The sequence below is a fragment of the Oreochromis niloticus genome, linkage group LG17, assembly GCF_001858045.2.
Source record: "Oreochromis niloticus isolate F11D_XX linkage group LG17, O_niloticus_UMD_NMBU, whole genome shotgun sequence".
NCBI classification, from domain to species: Eukaryota; Metazoa; Chordata; class Actinopteri; order Cichliformes; family Cichlidae; genus Oreochromis; species Oreochromis niloticus.
In genome coordinates, this window is record NC_031981.2 from 23648572 (window position 1) to 23671386 (window position 22815).

Consider the following 22815-nt stretch of genomic DNA (forward strand, 5'->3'; position numbering starts at 1 on the left):
ATGTTTTTGTGCTTAGAGTTGGGGTATTTCCGACAGGATGTGAAGTCAGCAGCATGTCATACTGTGACTCCAGCAGTAGATGGCGTGGGTGGCCAGCATGCTCAGCGGCACTAAGACAGCTGAGTCACACATATATACAGAGCCGGAAAAATACTGACAAAAAAGAGCTGCTATTGTTGAGAAATTCTACCGAGTCCACTGTTGTCCGAGAACCACCGGCCTGTGACACGATCAGGAAAGATGCTAACTATAACACTGAAGACACTCCAACAGCAGACGTTCAGAATCGAAATAGACCCAGAACTGACGGTGAGTAGAAGTTAACGGGGCCGAAGTAAACATGGTCGGGCTCGGGGGGCTGGCTGAGGCATGCGGGAATTTTACCCGGTGTGGGGAAGTGGCCATAGTAAAGGGTGTTTAAATTGAGATAAATCAGTTATTTTTTTTATTACAAAAACCCCCCAAAATAAATAACATTACGTCGATGTGACAAAAATGCTTCCAGACAAGTTATCAGTTCTGCAGTATCGCAGAGTTCACATAAGGTACTATAGCGCAGGAAAGACAGGAATAGAGCACATTTCCTTCAAAATAAAAGAATAAAACACTATCGAAAAGTAGGCTCCATCCCCACCACGACCATGCGGAAGAAGCTGCATGAATGGAAGATCTGCAGTTTACTCATGGATGGTGTTTGCGTATTCAGTGGCTTTGGTTGTGATGTTATGCAGTGAGTAAGCAGCGTGTGTGTACGTTGAAATAACAGACCGGAAATATGTTTGTTTTGTTATTTCACTTGACACTGTTTCACTCGGACTTGTTTCAGTACATCACCATGAATGACGGTGCAGTATTTTAAGCCTGTCCACAAATGTAACACTGGGATGGCTGGTCGTTAAATGTCTGTTAGATTTAAAAAAAAAAAAAGTAAATAATAAAAAAAAAGGTTTCCTCATCAAATAATAATTCATCAAATTAAATTATGTTTATTAAACTAATAACGTTTTTAATAACGTTTCAAGTATTATGTCATGTTAATGGCAGGGACTGTAACAATCATTGGCAGTACACAGTGTTTGGTGTTTATTTCTTTTCTACATGTCTTTTTTATCAGTTGGTTATGCAAATATGAACTGATGTAAAAGTATACCATGAGCTATATAATGAGCTTATAGCTTTTTATGTAACTGTCAGGTCATTTTAAAAATTTAAAATTGCTCAATTCATTACTATTATCTTTTTAAAATGGAAATTTCGCCCAACACATTTATTTTCCCAAGTGGACCTTTTGTTATACAGGTGCGCTTGATTGCCATAAGGTTTGTCACATGGATTGTGCATTGAGCTGGCTCCAGAGAAAAGAGGCTAAAGATATTTAACCATTTTAAAACAAACTACAGGCATATGTTGTTTTATTAGAAGAGACTCACCGACCTACCGCATGAACTTAAAACACCTTTGTTTCCTAATGTGTTCTCAGCCTGCTGTAGCTCTAGGCAGAGGAATGTAGCAATTTTAATACATACAAATATTAATTTCACAGTACTCACAGTTATAGATCCAGAGGGAAGAATTCTAATTATTAAATTATCCATACTTAACAAAAAGTTCTGTATTGTAAGTGTGTACGGCCCCTCATTCTTCCACGTTTTTTTACTGCACTCTCCCTAGATTGCTTACTTGTTCTTGGGGGTGACCTCAGCTTTGGACTAAATGAAGAAATGGACAGCTGAATTCAGCAGGAACTCAGCGCAATTGGCTGTCCACAAATATAGTTAAACAGTACATGATCAATTTCAGACTTTGCGATGCATGGCATTCCCTCCACCCTAACCGTAAGAATGATACTTTCTTCTCACATATCCCTCACTCCTACTCTTGTCTGCATTATTTCCTAATCAGCAGCTCACTGTAAAGTGAAATTTCAAACACTGAGATGCACTGAGATACTGAGATGATCCTGTATCTTTAATTATAATAAGTAAGAAGATTATTCCACCAAGTAAATCTGGAGATTAAATACATCATTGCTTAAAGATGAAGATTTTATTAAATATTTAAAAAACAATGGGCTTTATATTTAGACTGTAATGACCTGCCTGGCACATCAGCATCTGTTTTCTGGGAAGCAGGAAAAGCTGTGATGAGAGGTAAAATAATTTAATTCTCATCACATAAAAAAAAGAGAAAACAAACATATTCAGGAATTAGAAGAAATAATCAAATCGTAGAAGAAGACTGTGTCCTCTCAGGAACAGGAAATACTGAACAAAATATTTAAAACAAAACTAGAATTAAATGACATTTTTTTTAAAAAACTAACTACTTAGTGCAAAGACTTTGCTTGCAAAATTCTGAACATGGTAACAATTCAGGTCGATTTCCTGCCAGCCAGTTAAAAATAAATAAATAAAAATGACTATAGGTGCTGTTTAAGACTTATCTGGGAACACACTATATGACCCTGAAAGAATAAACAACACTTTCAGGAAATTTTACAAAACTTCATATTCACCACAGATGGACCCATCAAAAATTGAAATCGATCCATTTCTTGATATCGTAATCTTTCTGAAGTTATCAGCTTCACCGCTGACATCAGGTGAACTCCAGTAAAGCCCTGAAAAGTATGCCCAATAGTAAGGCTCCAGGTCCAGATGGATTTGGCACCAGTATTCCACAGAATTTTGCAGGAAATCAAGGAAAATGGCAGACTACCACCATAATGAATTCTCCCAACATCAGTCTCCTACTAAAATCAGGCTATAGTGATCGAGAGCATAAAATGCAAGAACGTAGAACATAAAATCAGTCTTTATGCAGATGATGTGTTACTTTTTCTCCAACACTCACAAACCACTCTCTTTCTGAGGTAATTATATTAAAAAACTATCTCAAGAGTTCTAGATTATTCGATAAGCCGATTAAAATATATCTATCAGTCTGCTTAGATCAAAACTTCTGGTCTCAGATATGTTTAAAAACCTTTAAATTGATTAGAAATCCCAGTCTACAATTAATACAATGCAAAATACTACACAGAGTGCACTATACAGGTTAACGGATGTTCATGATGGGTTTTATGTCATCTAACAAGTGCTCACACTGTCAAGGCCATACACCTGACAATTACATCCATGCTATTTGGTTCTGTCCACCTGTTCAGAGGTTTTGGCGCTGGATATGTGAAGACTTGTCAGAGTGTCTGAAATGTAGCATTCCAGCCTCCCCTTCAGTTTGCTTATTGGGCGACTTACATGATGGCACTACAGAGATGAATACAGTTCACATGGCTCTCACCGCCTTATGCATCGCCAAGATGACTGTCCTCATGAACTGGAGGGTTTTGGGGGTCCTCCGCCACTGGGCTGGGGTTTTGGCTGGGCCTGGGGGGGTTGGGTCCTGGTTGGTGTGTTGCCAGGGTGGTGGTGATTGCATGCACGGTGGCCCAGCCCTGGTGCGGGGGGCCTCTGGTGCATCAGTGGAACTGGGGGGCCCTTCAGCTGCTAGGGAGCAAAAGACAGCCAGAGAGGTTGTCTTTTGCTGGTGGTCTCTGCTTTTGAGGAGTCCACTCTGCAGGGAGGGGGGGATCTAGCACAGGTGGAGGATGAACTAAAACCTGCGTATCCCTGGGTATCTGTTGTCTTATGTAGTCTGAGAGTTGAATGAATGTTGGGGTGGGTGTAGTTTTTCCTCTGCAGTGGTGTCAGGTAGGCTGCCCTGTCCTCTATGGGGCTTGGTGGTGCTGCTGCTGTGGGCTCCAGTCTGAATGGGCCCAGGCCCCCTGCCCATGGTGGATTTTGGGGAACGTGGGTCCCTATGGGAGTCAGGGGACAGGTTATCCCTGTGATGTGCTCCGCTGTCTATTGGTGAACAGAAACTATCTTTGGAGTGGCACAAAGTGTGGCATCTTATTGTGACACCTAATTGTTTTGTAATTTTCATTTTAGTAGTAGTTTTAAATGGTTGTACAAAGAAAAGCCCCAAGGTATTAGCTTTTAAAATTTACAATTTATATTTGCATTTAAATATTAAACATGTTTGTGGTTTTTACAGTAAAAAATATAACTTTTTCTAACTTGGATTTTATGATTTTCGTGTCATTTTAGATCAATTGTGTTAACACGGTATCTTAATATAAAAGAATAACTCTAAATTCAGACATGTGAGGTTGTGCTGAAAAGAATGATATCAAACAAGGCAAGTTTTAAAGGTGAAATACAAAGGCAAAGTCAAAAGTAGCGAAAAACGGCCAATTAAACCCTGGACCCCAGAGGGTTAATTAGCCAACAGCTGCCAGGTGTGCCTCATCAGGAGGGTGGAGGGGCACGGGGAAGGAGGTGCTTTCTGGAACAAGCCATTTGAAGACAAAACACACATACAGACAGAGAGAGAGAGAGCAGGCTGGTACAGGAGGACCCAGGGGATCATAGTTTAACATGCAAAGAGGTGCAGCTGTTAAAAAGAATTTGCAACCCAACCTAAGAAGAGTTCATTCCACCTAATATTTCTTGATATGTTTGACAGGTGAAAGCCCTGAAGGAGAAAATAGAAGAGCACAGAGGTAAAGATGCATTTCCTTCAGTGGGACAGAAACTCATCTATGCAGGTAAGCTTGAGGGTTAAGAGAAAATAATAGCTGTGTTTTAATCAGACGTCGTTTCTCATGTCATTACCTCAAAAAAAAAAAAAATTAGTAATAATAATTTACCCAGTATACTTAATTTGGGAAATGCAGACTGCAAACACACTATAATTATAGTAATTAAATTGAATAGAACAGCTGTGGCAGAGGTGGATAAGCTGCAAAAAATATGGCATTTAAACAGTTCTCCACTTCACGACCTCTCCTGCTATCATCTGATCTTAAAATATTGTCTGAGGGATAAGTGATAATACCTAAGTAAGTTATGTGCCTAAGTTTTAGTACAGAGACCGCCACAGCAAGCAGTGGAGATATAATTGAAATGAAGACTGCCATCTTTATACATTTCAGAAGAAAGCCTTATGTTTGTTGCAGTATATATTAAAATTACAAAAATTGTTGTCTTCTCTTGTAAACTACTCGAATATCACTATGTTCAACTTCCTGACTGAAGGATTTTAATATAACTCACTGGGCTGAGCAGGTTTTCCATATGCTGTAAGACTAAAGCAGAGGTCCAGGCTCCAATCTGCTATTGCTTCTGTTTGTTCTCTAACCTCAGCTTTCCTGTCTTCTCTCCACTGTCCGAACACAATAAAGGGTAAAAGCCACAAAAAATACATTGGAAAAAAAGTAAAACTGCTTTAACACACTAAACTGTTTATTATTGGAAAATTTAACTTAAAGTATTAAATCTAAAAGTACTTTCTCTGCAGAAAAAACTTCTCATTGCTATATGGAATAACACATGTTCTGAACAGATTAAACGTATTCATCCATCCATCCGTCCTCTTCTGCTTATCTATTCAGGGTCGCGGGGGTGCTGGAGCTTATCCCAGCTACCATAGGGCAAGAGGCAGGGTCCACTCTGGACAGTCTGCTGCAGGGCCAACACAGAGAGACAGACAACCACTTGCACTGACATTTGCACCTATTTAAAATGACCAGCTAACCTAACCCCACTTAGTGCATGTCTTTGGACTGTGAGAGGAGGACCCAGGGAGAAAACACGGGGGAGAACTCCACACAGAAAGGCCTTGGACACATGGTAGATTTGAACCCACGAACTTCTTGGTGTGAGGCGACAGTGCTAACCACCACACAAGATGCTGCCCCAGATTAAAAGTATATTAGAAAAATTAAAATGTCACAACTGGAATTAAAGGTGAGAATAAGTCTCATAAGTTTGATTTTGACTACTACCATAATGCTGTTGAATTGGGGTCATCATAACAGCTTTGACTGGCAGCTGCAGTCACGGAGAAACTTGCACATCCCTGTTTGGGAATGGAGGATCAGGACCCTGAGAGGAGGTCAAGCGTCTACTTTCCAAAACCACAATGGACTGTTTAAACTGACAGCGCGAGGTGTTCTGCAGTAAACTGGATTAACCGACAGAAGGACCCGAGGCCCTGGCGCACTTTTTCGGTAAGTTAAATGTGTGTTTGTCCGCTATTTAGCAACTATGTCCTTGGCTAGCTAGCTACGATGAGCAGTCGGCTGTCGGGGAAAGTTGTGTTCATCAGTTAATCTGTGCACATGAATAAAGAAATCACTTTGAGCTTGAATGTTCATTAAATTCAGTGCTGTAGCTCAGACATTTGCTCAGCTGCTCTGACTTTACTGAACTAAAGGATGTTCAGAACTGCAGCTGAAGGTGAGGCGCTGAAACCAGTTACATGAGAAACAGGGAAAAGTCACCGGCCTGTTCAGTCACTAACTAACGTGTGTTAAGATTGGAAAAGCAACAGGCTGGACTGTCCTTCAGCTCTGTGTAGAGCTGATTATTAAATATGTGCAAACAGCAGCATGTTTTCTCTCTCTAGTCACATCTGTAAGGACAGTAACACCAAATTTCCAAAAACCTTGCAGTTCAATAACTCGTTATTAACACAATTTTAACTGTAGGTGAATTACAGAGGACTGAAAATGTTCTCACAGTTACAGCTTACATCCTTCAGAGAAATACTATGAAGTATTAATATAGGTCCAATACTTAGGCAGCAGCTCAAACACTGGTGATGATACGTCCATATGTTTGTCTGTTTTCCTGCAGCTGACCACGATGCAGCAGGACTGGAAAGCTGCTCCATCAGCTCATCTTTGCAAATCACAATTTAAAAACCAACAACAACTCAAAGGTAAAGATTAAACTGTAAACTTTTTTGTAAATAAAAAGCTAATGTCAGCAGAACTGTAGAACTGAAAAAATTTAAGAGTAGAACTGCAGATCCTCAAGTGTGTGAGGACAGGAAAGGATCAGATTTATTTCAGATTTGAGGGATGAACATTTTACAGTTTGTGATGATTCTGTTCTCTTTGTGATTACAGGAGCTGCCCTCAGATTTGACCTCAGCACCACCCAATGACAGCAGACAAATCATCCTATGATTCACGCTTTGCAGTAACTCCAACATTAACTGTTGAAAAAAGTACAAAGGCTAAAGCACCATATTGTGTGCTTTCAGTGAAATCTGCAGCTGTTTTATTGATAAAGTTTAAGACAAAAAGTCAAAGGGATTAATCATCCATGCTATGTATCAGCACAAACAGTACCTCAGTTTGGTGTTTCAGAAAGCTGCTGATCTCAAACCTGCACAGCTTCTGTTTAAAAGACTGACTGTAGTCAGCTGCATGACGAGGACGTGAGATTTCCTCTGACAGCATTAAATACAACCTGATGAAGGTCAAAGGTCGTCACTTCTATATTGAACTGAAAGATTAATCTGCAGTCCTTTGACACTGTGTGTGTTATTTGTAATTGAGTCATTCATACCAGAATAATCAGAGAGGATTATATATTTTAAATATATAACTTTCTACAGGTCTGAATATAACCTGATCATGTGAGTCCAGAGCCTCTTTATATGAGGATGATGTGCAGTACTTCTAACAGCACACAAAGCAAATGTTGCTAACACACCGTTCATGAAGTGCTGGGTTTGTACATTTTCTGGGAAGGGCTTAAGGTGGAGGTCTGAAGATTTCCCTCTGAGGGGGCTGCTGGTAAACAGTGTGAGTCCTGCTTGATCCCTGCGATGAGCTTCAGTCTTCCTGATGTTTCTGAAATGACGTCTTTCTCAGTAGTTAAACAGAACATCTGGCAAAGGACAGCTGTGGTCCTGCTGGTCACTGGTTTTCCCCCAGGGTGAATGTATCTGTTGATGATTCTAATAAATAAATAGAAAAATGACACCGCTTTCTGCTGCTGTGCTTTAAATCTAACGTTTTATTTAAAGTTTCCATGTTACCAGGTATGAGAGTGCTCTGTGAGTGTAACTGATCTAAAACTGTTTAAAACTTCATTTTTATATTATCTTTGGTCTTATGTAAAATCTCAGGGCAACAGTTAACTTCCAGATAATTATGGTATGAACAGTAACTCTGGGCCTCCGTGGAGTGTGCAGTAGTAACAGGTGTGTAGCATTGCTAACTAGATAGCATAAGAACACCTAGATAGCTACCTAGAACAATAAGATGTTGCGATGTGTTTTTGTCATTATAACAACGGTGTTGTTAGCATAGGCAAGTTTAGACCCTTTTTTCATCAGATCACCCCTAATAATGGCCATATAAACAGTAGTAATAATAGGACACTTTCATGTTATTTTCTGACATTATCTTCAAATGTTATATTTTCCTAACTTTTCTATTGATGACAGTACAGGACAGAATGAAAGCAGGTTTTATGTCCAGTGTTGTTGATGTCATGGTGTTACAGTCCGCTCATACAGAGGCGTTGCTGCTTCTGCAGCCTGGTTTGTCATCTATAGCCTGATAAGCCTTCCATTGCTGCCACAGAAAGAAGATAAAGAAGTAATTAATTCTTTGAGCTGATCTCTCGCAGTAAAGTATTACACATTATATTCCTGTAAATGATTAAATGTGTTACTTCTATAATATTCACAAGTTGGTTTTTTTTCTATTTTATTTTCATTCCAAGGTAAAGTATTTGTTGTGTGCCAAGTAAATGGGTTACAGCAACACCTGGGTATGTAGAGGTGCATATATCCAAACCTACACTGTTGTTTTTTATGATACAGCACAATTCCTCAGCATCATTTGAAATGGTTTTCTCCAAATGAAGAAAAGTAATTACCAAAAAAGAGAAACTGGCACAAGCAAGCACAGTGGAAAAAATATTATTTCTTAATAAAGATGAGCAAAGTCACAGTCACCCTAGTATTCATAAGCACATTCCTGTCCTATCATTTGACAAGACTGCAGCAGTTTTAACATAAACATCTCATGCCCTATTGGATTTTAATTAAACACACTGACATTGATAGACTTCTATTAGCGTCACCCAAACATTAATCCAAAACTAATTAGATGAATGAATGAACCACAAAAAATCAGATTATTTTTATTTCTGTTCTTAGTACTAATTATTCGCATGCTGACACTGTAAGACAGCCAAAAGGCTGTCACAAATAGTTGACATTTGGGGTGGGGGTGCCACGTTGTCCATCTTTTTTACAGTCATCGATCTTGCCTGTTTCATGAAACCAGACATCTCCATCATCAGAGGTTTACTTCCTAACATGTTAAAGGAGTTATTAAAAGTTTCTTCAAACTACACATTTGCCAGCGTTATCAGTTAGAGAAAACCTATGATGATAATAAATGAAAGCCACAAATTTTGATTAGTTTAGTTATTTCCAATCAGTTTCATGATAACAGCTCACATAGCAAACTGCACATGCTGATTATTCTTAAAGTGAGTTCAGTATCATATATTTGTCTGAGCTTATTAGGGGCTGATATGGGCCAAAAGACTCTGAATGTAAAAGTAGAATTTTTATTGTGACTCCCAGGGTACTTAAACTTTTGGTCACAGGTTATTTCAGGTGTGAAAACAATTATTAGCTTATTACTGATGCAGTTACATGATAAGGGCTTTAAGCAGCTTGTTAAAAAGCTTGACCCAAGATATGACATTCCAGAAAAACATATTGGTAGTGGTTTCTATTACAGCCTTGTAATAGTATAGTAGGATAACACGGAGGAACAGAACATAATAATGTGGTATGTTCTAAGTTAGTACCACTCAATTACAAAGTAATAACCACTTAATACTAAAGTAATATTGTGGTAGCAACAGTGGTTACAGTTGAGTAATATTACACTGAAATTTATGTAATTGGATAATAAAGGCCCAAAACTGGGGGCAATAATGTGGAAACACAGCTCTGTAAGAAAGTGGTAATAGCAGGGTAACAAGTCAGAAACAAGCAGTAATAATGTGTTATTACCACTCAATTACCTTTGGTAGCTTAAAGGTGTGTTATTATTACCTAGAAACAACTGTGGTAGTTTTTACGTAATAAGCAGAAACCAGAGCCAAATAAGCAAAATGCAAAGAAAGCAGGAAACAGAGTTTTGAAATGCAAAAGTGCCCAATGACATATTCATAACCACGTTAATAAAATTTTAAAAGAAACTTAAGTGTATCTTGCAGTTTTAACAAGGGAAGCCATTGTAGAAGTGCATAAAACTTTTTGTTTTGCAAAACGTTTCGTAAATTATGGTTCCACTGATATCTATAAGAAGGATAATGCCACTTGCAGTTGCTTGCCTTAGAGATTGATGGGTCACACTATGAGTGTGTGATGTCCCTGAAATAGCAACAGTGAAAATGCTCAGCTCAAGGCTTTTTGATGGGACTTCCTAAACCAGTGGTTGTTGGGGTGCCTGGGTCGTTGACCCAGAGTTTTGAGTTTCCATTATTATTATTATTATTATTATTATTATTATTATTGTACTTTGATTTTTGCTTTTATTTATCATTTCTAGTCTTTTGGCTTCTTTGTCAGAGTTGTGCCTTCTGGTTTCTGTTCTGTTCCATAGTTGCTGTATCCCTGTGTCAAGTCTGCGTCTCTGTGTTATGTTTCCTGTTTTACTTTGAAGGTCCATGTCTTATGTTAATGTATCTGGTTTTGCTTCCCCTGTTTCGTTAGGCCTGATTTGCCCCAGCTGTGTTTCCCTCCTGTTTCCCATTCCCTGATTGCTCCCTCTGTGTATTTAAGCCCTGTGTTTCTCTGTGTCCGTGTTGTGATCTACCATCATATATGCTGTGTGTTCTGTATGCCTGTGTAAGTTATTTGGAGTCTTAGTTTTGTTCTGTTTGAGTTCACGTTTGTCTCCGGAGTCTGCACTTTGGGTCCTTTTCCTGCCTGCACACAGCCGACACATGACAGTGGTTGATTTCACATTGGCTACGTTTATATTTTCTATACACCCTATATGTAAAGGTTACAGCCTATAAATCTGTTTCATAGTCAGTGTTCAATAATTCTGTCATATCTTTTGTCACTTGCTGTTTCTGTGTGAATGTCACAGGCAAAATCTTAAACGATGATATCCCACTGAAAGAGTACAAAATCGATGAGAAGAACTTTGTGGTGGTCATGGTTACCAAGGTCAGTGTCTCTGCGCATTGGTTTCTTCTTTAGACAGTCATGTTATACACACAACTTTGTTGCTGTGAGCTTGCTTGTTTTTTATTTACTCAGTTTTACTATAGCTTATGATGGCTGTCAGGGTGACTGTATTGGTTCTGTGCACTTCCTCCATAAAAACGATATCAATACACTATTATACACTAAGCATCAATTCTTAACACTATCACAGTTATTTATTGCAGTCCTTGTCCAGTTAAAGTTGTGCACAACAAAGTTCACGTAAAGACTTTTAAACCAGTGTGCTTAACTCTTTGCCTGCCACGTATTAGCAATACTGTTATCATATCCCTGTAGTTTGGCACTAAGCCTCTGTTAGAACCCTAAAAGTTCATTTTTCCTGAATCTATTTAATTGGTATACATTTTTCACACCTTTGGTTTTTCTAGTGAAGTTTTAATATCTGCAAAAATTTCTAATAACATATTTTTCATATCCTTGAATATCTCTGAAAACTAGTTTTATGCCCCACTTTCTATTTTACATACTTTTTGCTCACAAGCTGTTCTCTTACCTGCGAAGCATTACAAAAAAAGTTCTTAGTTCCTTTGCATGTCATTGAGTGAAGTAAGTATTTGATCCCCAAGGAAAACATGACCAACTTGGCGAGCACAGTGGTGACAGTTGTTATGAGGAATTTTGTCCCACTCCTCTTCACAGAAACGCTCTAAATCATTTAGATTCCTTGCCTGCTGCTTGTCTCACCACACAGCTTTCAGCTCCCTCCATGGATTTTCTAGGACTGAGGTCTGGAGACTGACTAGCCAATCCCTCATCTTAATGTGCTTCTTTTTAGGCACTCATTTGTTGCCTTGGTGGTATGGTTTGGGTCATTGCCATGCTATAATGCTAATTCAAGACCCATCATCAGTGTTCTGTTAGAGGGAGGTTCTCATCCAAGAGTTTACAATACATACCTTCGTGCTTGGCTGTGGGGTGATTTTCTTTGGGTCATGCACTCGCGTCTCTTTCTCCACAGTGGGTCAAGTTGACACTAAAGAGATAGATTCTGGTTCCACCTGACCACAGCACTTTCTCCCAAGCCTACAGACTTCTCTGTGACATCCTTTAAGAGGTCATTGGTCTTATCCATGGTGTGGATGGATGGTTGTAATGGAAAGACGTTATTCTGTGGACAGGTGTGCTTTATATACTTAATGAGTTGAGTGCAGGAGTATCTGTAATTGATCGAATTGACTGATTGGTTGTGACCAATCCGTGGGAGCCAGAATTCTGGCTCGGTTGTAGGAGATCAAATATTTATTTCACTCAATGACATGCACAACAATTTATAACTTTGATGTAATATGTTTTTTAATGTATATTTAATATCCTGTCTCTCACAATTAAAATAAATTGGCACAAAAATTAATTTCTTTGTAAGTGAGCAAACTTAGAAATATATTAGAATTCAGTCAGTCGCTTTCTCTCAAAGTCATATTTCTGAGAGTGTAATAATGTTCTATGGATTAATCTTCTCCATAGTAGTCACATTTACTTATTATAAATAAAGGGAAGTTCTGCCCTTTGAAGTATATGGGTTTTCTATGGGAAAGCCCACTCTGCATTGCCTAGAGAAAACCATGATGGGCATGGGCTAATCCACACTTGTCCACTGTGGGCTCACATGGAAATGTTTCTTGGGGTAGTTTAACAGGGCTGCATCCTAACTGGTTCTGTTTTAGTTACGTTTTTCACCATGTCTTGTGTTTTTGGTTTTTTTGGGGTGTGTTGTTTTTGTTTTGTTTTTGTATGCCATCAGTGTTGTACACTGGCTGTTTGCCTGAAAAACAAAAAAACAATGAAGTGCTTCTGTGTGTTTGTTTGGCTATCTTAGCAACACCACTAATAATCAGCTCTCAAATGTCATTTTAGCCCAAACCAACCTCTCCTGCTGAAGCAGCCACTCACTCAGTTCCCACGCCAGCTGCAACTCCAGTGCCACCCCCAGCTGCAGCCCCAGCACCAGCCTCTGGCCCAAAACAGGTGCCCTCCACACCAACACACACAACGTCCGCTGCTGTACCTGCCTCACAGTCAGTGCCTCCCTCGGAAGCCCCGCCCTCTGTTCAAGAAAACACCACTGTGGCTTCTGTTGGCGCAACAGCAAAACCCACCTTGGACTCACACTCAGAATCAGCTCCGGCCTCTGGTTCCACAGCCCCTGTTGCCTCTTCCACAGCTCCTGAAGCTGTAGAGGAAGCCCCCGCATTAGTCCCTTCAGATAGCCCCACCCCTGCTGCCCAGACAGAAGAAGAGCTGAGGGAAGACCCAGAGAATGAACCATCTGACACAGCACCAGTCCAGTCCTCTGCTTCAAGGTTGGATAATAGTTTTATGTAAACTGTGGCAGTTTAATTGATGGTTATATATTGAAGAAGCTCTAATTACTTTCTGCATGTCTTGTCACCTTCAAAGAATCAAGGTCATTTTGTGCCTTTGTGTGAGAGCATGGATAATTACAACTTTAGATGTAATGCGTAGGTGGCCCAGTACTCTTCTTTGTATAGTGAAGCTGAGTAGTAGTTGCAGTGACAGTTTTTTTTTTTTCTTCAAGCGTGAGTGTGCTGCTGTAGGTTGATCATAAAACAACACAACCTTGATGAACACGGTGAATATGGATTCATTTTCATTGTTTAATCAGTGTTTCATTCATTTTGGCCATGTTAGTGCTGTGGCTGTAATGAGGAACTGAACATGATGTATGTTTACTTTTTTTTAGTTTTAGTATATTACTGGCACTCAATTCAGTTTTATTTATATCGTGGCAGTTCACAAAAACAGTCAGGAAGAGAACCTCAATAGTGAATATAAGCATTTCAGTTATAGCATAGTGCCTCAATATAGAGCAAGGAACACTTATCTTGATTTCTATTTTTATCTAGTTCTTAGCCTAAATCCTGGTTCTTTAGAATGAACATTTATGTCATGTTTTTATTTGTTTGTTCGTCTCTCTCAGCCTCGTTGATGAACTGGGTCTTCTTGAAGAAGCAGCATCAATACTGGGTAATTATCAGTGATTATTCTTTTCTTTGTCATAAATAGTAAAATACTAATGTACTAATTATATGGTGCTTTTTGTTTTAATCATTAGTGTGACTGATACAGTAAACATTTTCTATATTACAGCATATGTGGAGATAGTAAGGAAACTAGAACAGTACGGGTGATACAGAGAAAAATGGTGGCCTTAACTATTTTTTTTCTATTGAATAAATTCAGCATTTAAACAGATACAGACTAAATAAGCGGAGTTCCATTTTGGCCAGTAGTTAACAGCATTTTTATTTTTCCCATACTTGACTGGAAATGTATCTTGCCCACTGCAGTCACTAATCACAAAAAGCAAAACGATAGTACATCACTCCCAAGCTTGGAATTTCTTTCGCATTCATCCATTTGTGTGTTTGTGGACATTTTTTTTTATTTTTTTTTTTTTATGTTGGGTTATCAGCATCCTCTTCAGATAGGCCAATATCTTTGATAAGGTCCATAAATGGTAATCATACATGAGCTATTTTAAAATTATTTAGTAAAATCTTGTTTTTTGTTTTTTGTCGACACATAGTTCTAAACTACTATTTTACTGATTAACATATAGATATAATAAGATGCATTCTGGGAGAAACAGCCATCCCGTCCTGACTGATCTTACCCAACAGAGATGTATGCATATTAGTTTTGAATGGCTGATTGAATAGCCTGAATAACGGTGGGAATTTTGGTTTGGATATTTTTTTTTTTTTTTTTTTTTTTTTTAATAAACCTGGTTAACTGATGTCACACTTGATAACATACATTTGCTCTGTGCTGGTAGTGGCATGACCTCTGACACAATCATGCAACCAGAAATTTCAGAGAATGAGTCAATGGTAAATGAACCGGTTCACCCATTCACACAAGCACGTTTTCCTGTGTAAGTGCTTTCTATCTAACATTCACACACATTCATACTCTGATGCATCAGAGACCAGCTTAGGGTTTGTATTTTCCCAAAGGACATTTGGCACGCAGACCGGAGCAGCTAGAGATCAAACCACCAACCTTCCATACATAGTGGGTGACATGCTGCATCTCCTGAGCTACGCTGGAATCAGTAATAAACGAGATCCCAGATGCTGCTGTGTGGGGATTACTGAAGCTAGAAGAATGTTGTCAGCATACTGAAATAGGGCAAATATTAGTGGTGACGGTAGTAAGCCTTCCCTGGTACCACAGCTAAGATTATATTGGAATGACATAATTCAATTAGAAAAAAAAATCAGCGCTGATGGTTCTGTGTACTTTGCATAAAAAGGAGGCAAAACTCCAGTTCTTTTTCAATGTATAAGTAGAAGCAGCCTTCTCAAACGCCTCCATTCTGGTCAAAGTGAGATCAGTATTATTTCTGAGTTTTCAGATGATATGCAGTAATCTGTACAACCAAACCACTGAATGAAAATGGTTCGTAATTTCCACTTTGGAAAAGATGGCTGCAAGAGAGGGTAAATGGTCAACATATTGAATGAAAGCTATTTTCCTACAGCTTTTGTTGCCCACCATGTTTAATGAAGATGACTTTTTGTGACTGCCTTGGTGATTTCAGTGCATATTTGTGGATATTGTGACGTGTTGTACAGGTTCACTTTAATAGATGCTGTTGGATGAGTCATGTTAACAACCACTGCACTGTTTTTCTTGGCCATCATACAATAATTACTGTGTTTTCATTGGTTAGAGTAAGTGAAATGTGTTCTGCAGTGAACTAAACAACACTGGGGCATTGGAGCATTTATTTTTAGTATTACTTGATCACGTTTGTTCTACTGTGAGAAACCAAAATATTGAAGTCGAGATTAAAATTTAATGACTTGTACAGCCCTAATATGGGTTTTTGAGATTAGTAGATCGTTGCTTTACACTTTATTTTACATTTTAAATTACATCCCAAATTTGTATATTTGAGGTTGCATCTCTTTGAGGTTGCAGAGACAAGAGGAGGCGCAAAAAGGCAGTGTGGACACACAAGTTTGTGAAGATGATAACTGGAGAAATGGGCAAATTAAAATATGTAAATTTATACTATAGGTTCAAGTACTAATAATCTTGGACAAGTTTGAATTTCAAGGCCAGAGGTTAGGTTTTCTGAAAATCTTGCAAATGTGATAACTCAAGAAGGAAGTCACCCAGGACTGTTTGGGTAGAAAATTCTTAATTTACAGATCTAGACTTTTAAGTATCACTATTCTGTATTTAGTTATATTGATATATCTACTCTGCCAAATAACACAAAGGCAACCTGCGCACTTCATCTAGATTCAGGTAAACTTTCCTGCCCCTAAAAACCTCTTTTTGTTACCACAGTGACTGGACCAGAATATGAAAACCTGGTGTCAGAGATTATGTCGATAGGATATGAGCGGGAGCAAGTTGTTGCTGCACTAAGAGCCAGTTACAACAACCCAGACAGAGCAGTGGAGTACTTGCTCATGGTGAGAGTTTAACCAGCTTCATAATCATGCTGCTGCTGTATTGTAAACTATACAGTAACTGTTCATGTGTTTCAGGGTATTCCAGCAAGGGCTAGTGATCTGCACAATCCACAGCCAAGTAGACATAGTACTCCAGCCAACCCCTCTACACCTTCTACAGAAGAACCGCCACAGCAGCCTCCAGCACCCCCCAGTAGTAAGAGCCCAGTTTATTTATTTTTTTTACTTCATATTAACTTTCTGTTTTAAACAAGACAGCTTGTTTCCTCCGCATGAACTTCCTGGGGACACGGAAATTATGCCAAGATGACAACTGGAATAACTGTGGTCTAAAGCTATACAACGTCCACACAAATTCTGCGCACCATTAACGTTTTATTACTAGTGGAACTTTAATATCACCAGAGGAAGAATTTGGAAGTATTTCTTTTTTAGATTATTTCAGTTTTTTACTATTTCCACTTTGTGCTGTGTACCAGTACCATTCCCACAGTATGGTAAGACCACCACCATGCTTGACAGTCGGTACAGTGTTCTTAGGTGTGAAAGTCTCACTTTTACTCGTCCAACTCCTCTTGTCACTGTGTCCAAATATTTTTTTTTTTTCTCATCTGACCATAAAACTTTTCTCCAGAAGGGATTTCACCTGTCCAAATTTGTCCTTTATACAAAGCGTCTTTGAATGGCAGAGATGCAGAAATGTCTGCATGTACCACAGAGCCATATCTCAGTGTTTTGAGTGTCTAAAGAAGTCTCACAGGTCTGAATATACACTTGAAGCCATTTATTATAATTCTTGTTTGATTTTTAACTGGACTTTTAACAGTTTAATGAAATTGGACCTTTAACTGTATTTCCATAAGTTTTACAGTTTTTCCTATTGATAAAAATCTCCCTTATGACCATTCATACTACACACAGTAATTAAGAAATAAACAATTATATGACAGAAAACTTTGTTTTTCACTTTCTACTACAGAAATTTCTGTTTTTTATGACTACAGTTAAACCCCACACCAAAACACTGGACAGTCTGGCCAATGAGCTACCAGAACTTTTTCTGTAAGTTTACACATTTATTTCTTACAATTTAAGTCAAAAGAGTCGTGCTGACGGATTTCTTTCTTTTCACAGCAGCTTTTTCTTTATCATGTAGAAAAACACCAAGTTTTGCCTCCAGTGGATAATGAGAGTCAAACCTTAAATACTGATCTGTATGCGTTGGTTTACGGTACACATCGACGTTTAAATGTCCCCCATTACAGATGGAAATCTCACAGCTAGCCTGTCATATCCTCTGTGGTGAATCTGATGTGTTCGCACGTGATCATTGAATTGTGGTACGTCCTGAGATTTGATTTTCACTCAGGTGTCATCAATGACGTGGAGGTGTTCCAGGGTAGGATAACAGCGCCCTCTTTTCCCCTTCTTCCATGTACAAGTTGGGGACAATGGGTGAAACTGGGGAACCCAAGGCACATGCATGTTTCTGCCTGTAGTCCTGACCCTTGTATGTGAAATAGGTTGAATTAAGACACAGATCCAAGACCAAACAGACTTGATTGGTGCTGAGAGTAGTCCTGTTGCTGAGGTTGGGGTCATTCTGTTATCTCTTGCAAACTACCGCCACTGCTTCAGTGACTGGAACACAAGTGAAGAGAGATGTAAGATCGTACAACACTATTATTTTATCTGCCTCCATAATGACGTCTGTCACCTTCTCAACCAAACAAGGTGTTCTCGATGTGGTGTTCAGAGCTGCCTATCAACGGGTTAAGGATTGAAACCAGAAACTTTGAGTTGTTATAGGTGATTGAGTTGATCATACAGACAGTTGATCTTAAAGGTACACCCTTTTTATGTATCTTATGTAAACCATACAAACTTGGTGAAGCATCCCCCGAGTATCCGGTCTTTAAGTCTGACGTCATTAGCCTTTCCTGGGTCCAAACTCCGCTTCAGGTCCCAAAGTCAAACGAACACTGCGGCATCACTGAGAATTACAAACTGTTTAAATTCAATCTTTAATAAAATGATCAGTGTGGCTGCTCTACCAGGTGAAACAATTAAGTTTGACATCCAGGCATCCACGAAAACAGAATTTATGAAGTTAGAAACTAGCCAGCTAACTCCTTGCTATCTAAAGATGATATATCATGTTCTGATTGAGGGATTTCTGAAAAATTAAAACTTACAGCTCTGCTATTACTTTTGACATAAAGGAAGACAGAAAACTAAACAGTCGTGATGTTTGTAGGGTTACTGAATTTGGGCTAGCTGGTATATAATGATGTGCTACGTTGTGGCTAGCTACACAGCTATGGTTGTCTTGTTCTAACTGCTTCAGACAATCTTATCAACCTCTTCCTAACCACTTCCTGGGTCTCGTTTCAGGCCCTCATAAGTATTTTTGTCACTGAGCAGTAACAAAATTTTCTCATGATAGTCTTTCTGGTTTAGCAAAACCGTGCACCAAGACAGAACTATGAAGCCACTCTCAGAACAGACTTCACTGTTTGGTTTTACGGTCTTTACATTGTATCCCATAAAATGTAATCTCTTCTTGAATAGCAACCGTTAACATTTTGTCCCCTCCTGAGCAGGGCCTGTGTCCGGCAGCCAGCCTGTCACTGCTGGAGGAGGGTCTGGCTCCATAGGGAACCCTCTGGAGTTCCTGAGGAACCAGCCTCAGTTCCAGCAGATGAGACAGATCATCCAGCAGAACCCAGCCCTCCTGCCAGCCCTGCTGCAACAGCTCGGGAGAGACAACCCACAGCTGCTGCAGGTACCACACCACAAAACTCACCATTCTCTAGTGGCGTTCTGTCAGGGTCTGTTAATATAATTTCTGTTTGACTGTTTAAGCTATCTCAAAGAACTGTTCCTAATAGTAAGAACAATAAAGAAATAAATCTGTAAATGTATTTTCAGGAAACATTTCTCTGATATGTTTATGCGACGTAAAATCCCCCCAAGTGATTATACTAACTTGTTTACCATGTCCACTGTAGTTTGCATAAACTGGGTGGTTGATATACAGTTCAACTGTGTCACTTGCAGCAAATCACAGAGCACCAGGAGCGTTTTGTACAGATGCTCAATGAGCCACAAGCTGGAGATACAGGAGGAGAAGATGCTGATGCCCATGGGTCACCACACACTAACTACATCCAGGTCACCCCACAGGAGAAAGAGGCGATTGAGAGGGTGAGTTTGCCAGTCACATTGACACAGTCGAGTTCCACCAAATTTCCACAATTTGTGCAGAATTACACAAGCCTAGGAACAAATATGTCTTTCTTTTAAACGTATGAAAGGAAATCAGTCTGAACACAACCTGCTACTGAAGTTCTATGAGTTTTGTTGAAACATCAGTCATGGAAAATTATGTTGCTGGATCCTTGATGTTTTTCTGTTTGTATTAATGAAACAAATTCTTAAATATGCACAGTGGAAAAAATACAAATTTGAAGGGCAATATTCTTGATAATTCTGTGGCAGCTCGTTAGATATTCAAGCAGTTATGTATACTTGTTTGAAAAATTACTTACATGAAGAAAAACAACAAATGAATGCATAAATGTAGGAACACGAGCATGAATGTTTTATAGTAGGTGTGTTTTTACATTTAATAGTCTTGTTGAATTGTCCTTAAGGTGAAAGGAGCATTATATAAATGTTTGTTCATTGAAAATGTAAATGACATTGTTTTCCAGTTAAAAGCACTGGGATTCCCTGAAGGTTTAGTCATCCAGGCGTACTTTGCTTGTGAGAAGAATGAGAATCTAGCCGCTAACTTCCTGCTACAGCAAACATGGGACGATGAGTAAGCCCACATCACCTGGCTCATCACTGCTCAACAGAGGGCTGCAGAGTGGATGACACCACTGCAAGTCTACCAGGGAGAAACAAGGGCAGGAGAGGAAGGGGATATTTCTTTTCACACCATGAGACTGTGGCCATTAAATGATGATGATGATGATGATGACAATGATGACATGGTGTTCAAAGTTAGTTGCGCTGCCTACTCTTCATTCAGCTATGATGATCATCATAGGTGCTACCACTGAGCGTTGCCTCACTGCTACTACATCATTACTGCTGACGCTTGTATTGAGTGACCACACTGACAGAAGTCCCACCAGTAAATTTGCAAACATCACAGACCAGCAGGATTTAAGTTAGAGGATTTCCTCTGCAGTGAGCTCACAGGCTGCCTGTTGAACATGTTAAACTACTGTACATGTGTATAGTAAGGTAATATATAATAAATGAGGAAAAAATGCATTTTCAACATGCGACCCTACATGTTGGAGTTTCCTGAACATTTGACTAAAACTGTTCACCTCACTGTTTGGAAGCTACTATTGATTTAGATCAAAGCTCATATTGGATCCTCTCACTTCTGCTGCTTCTTTTGTCCATGCAAAAAGTCTTTGCACATTCTTTCAAATTCTTCTATTGGTGTCTGACCGTGTAGATGTGTAAAAGGTGACTGAGTGTCACAGCTGGATAGTTGAAATGTTGACACCTATGTAACCGTTCCCCAAAAAGGAGAAATGATAAAATGTTTTAATTGAGATCATTTAAATTTGAATTAAATGTAGAAATGTTAATGTCCTCTGTCTTTTACAAGTCGAGACTATCTCAAAGTTTTGTCTTTTTGATGACTGACTTACTCAGTCTGTTGCATTAAAAATGCACATCTGATAATATCATAAAGAGTTCAGTGCAATTAGGGTTAGAGAAACTCATTTTCCACAAGACACCTGTTAAGTCAGAATGAATCACTCACACAAGTGCAGTTAAACTGTTGTTGCCTTGTTAAGGAAAGCTCTGGGGACAGCTGATAATAATGATAATAAGGCAAATAAAGAATAAGTGATGTAATTTGTCGTCTGCTGTTGCTGCTTCTCCTCTTCCTTCTCCGCCAAGCATTTGAGGTTTTAGTAGCTCCTCCCTGGGTCTGCTCTTGTGCCCTGCATTTTGACTTAAAGGTGTGTTGTTGTTTTTTTTGTTTTGTTTTTTTTTGTTTTGTTTTGTTTTGGTTTCTTTCTTTTTTTTCAGTTTTTTGTGATGGTGTGATTGAGTCACTGCAGTTTGGTACTTTATTTTAGTGTCATTACATTATTAGTACAAACTGCATCTATTAGTTACATTTTTTCTTGATGGTTTGGATAAGTAATATTTTACTTTATGTAATATTAGGGGCAAGGGTTAATTTATACATTTCAGTCAATAAAATAAACTTAAGGATGATTCATAGAGCAGACAAATCCTGAAAGTACAGAAATATACACGATACTTTCCCCAGCTGACCCAAGGGAGACTCCTGTTTTTTATTTACTCTCAATGATTGCTGTTTTAATTTGACATTCTCACATTTATATTGGAGAAATGATAAGAAACTGTAGGCATTCATTGGTCTTATATAATAGAGCAGTTAACTTCACTACCCACTGAAATACATTTGTCATTCACCAAGACAACGAGAAAGCCTTTTTAGGTTCGTACTGGGAGGGAAAACTATGTTTGTGCTTTTTCTGCATAGAATAAACTTCTAGGAGGTTTTAACTAGTTTTTTTTTTTAACCACTTTTGTTAGATTGGACCTTACATTACTATTCGTGTAGCCATAAAGGGAAAAAAATATGAAAATGTGAAACTTTCTGTCAACAAAGAATCCATGAATTTCTTTTAAACAATCATTTTCTGTTCAGTGTTCTCATATCACATCCTCTATGCATCTTGAAACTGGAAACGGGTTAAGCTGCTGTTCCTCCACACCTTACAGTCAAAGACTTCACCATATTTTATTTTACAAATAGTGTTCATTTAAAAGTGGACTAAAAGAAATGGGAATGTTAAGTCGTTTTTCAGCATCCAGTGTACTTGTGTTTCGACACACAATTGTTCTGTAGCGTTGTTAATGGGCGAAACTATGTGAGCGAGAACTTGTATTTTGCTGTGACAAATGCTCCTTAGCTTGTTCCTTGCAAAAGAGTTTTATTTATGGCATGCCTTTGGATTAAGGATTGATAAAACTGCCATTGTGGCATCTCTCTGGTGTTAATTTGTCTGTTGTTTTCTTTTTTTTGGGTCTATAAGAATTACTACCAACCTTAAATGTGCGAGTTGAGAAGTAGTTGTGATGGGTTTTTTTGTTTTGTTTATGCGTTATGTATATTAAATGGCTTTTAAAAAATGAATGTTTCGTCATCAATATTATTTTTGCGTAT

At 38.7% G+C, this 22815-nt stretch overlaps 2 long non-coding RNA genes across 5 annotated transcripts; one reads left to right on the top strand and one right to left on the bottom strand.

Annotated features, from left to right (window-relative positions):
• The first annotated feature begins 70 nt into the window (after nucleotides 1-70).
• Nucleotides 71-22785, top strand: LOC102079169 (UV excision repair protein RAD23 homolog B). 4 transcript variants are annotated; one of them, XR_002056870.2, is made up of 11 exons: nucleotides 71-309; nucleotides 4528-4609; nucleotides 10988-11067; nucleotides 12982-13427; nucleotides 14066-14112; nucleotides 16450-16577; nucleotides 16653-16773; nucleotides 17582-17639; nucleotides 19181-19362; nucleotides 19638-19784; nucleotides 20294-22785. It is a non-coding gene; the product is annotated as a UV excision repair protein RAD23 homolog B (long non-coding RNA). The 4 variants fall into 4 exon arrangements; XR_003214552.1 differs by lacking the exon at nucleotides 17582-17639 and adding an exon at nucleotides 1672-1835 and having other exon boundaries at nucleotides 72-309; XR_002056869.2 differs by lacking the exon at nucleotides 17582-17639 and having other exon boundaries at nucleotides 72-309.
• On the bottom strand, nucleotides 7069-12232 carry LOC112842655 (uncharacterized). The gene is made up of 2 exons (XR_003214553.1): nucleotides 12024-12232; nucleotides 7069-8437 (listed from the first exon to the last, which is right to left on the bottom strand). It is a non-coding gene; the product is annotated as an uncharacterized LOC112842655 (long non-coding RNA).
• Nucleotides 22786-22815: the final 30 nt, after the last annotated feature.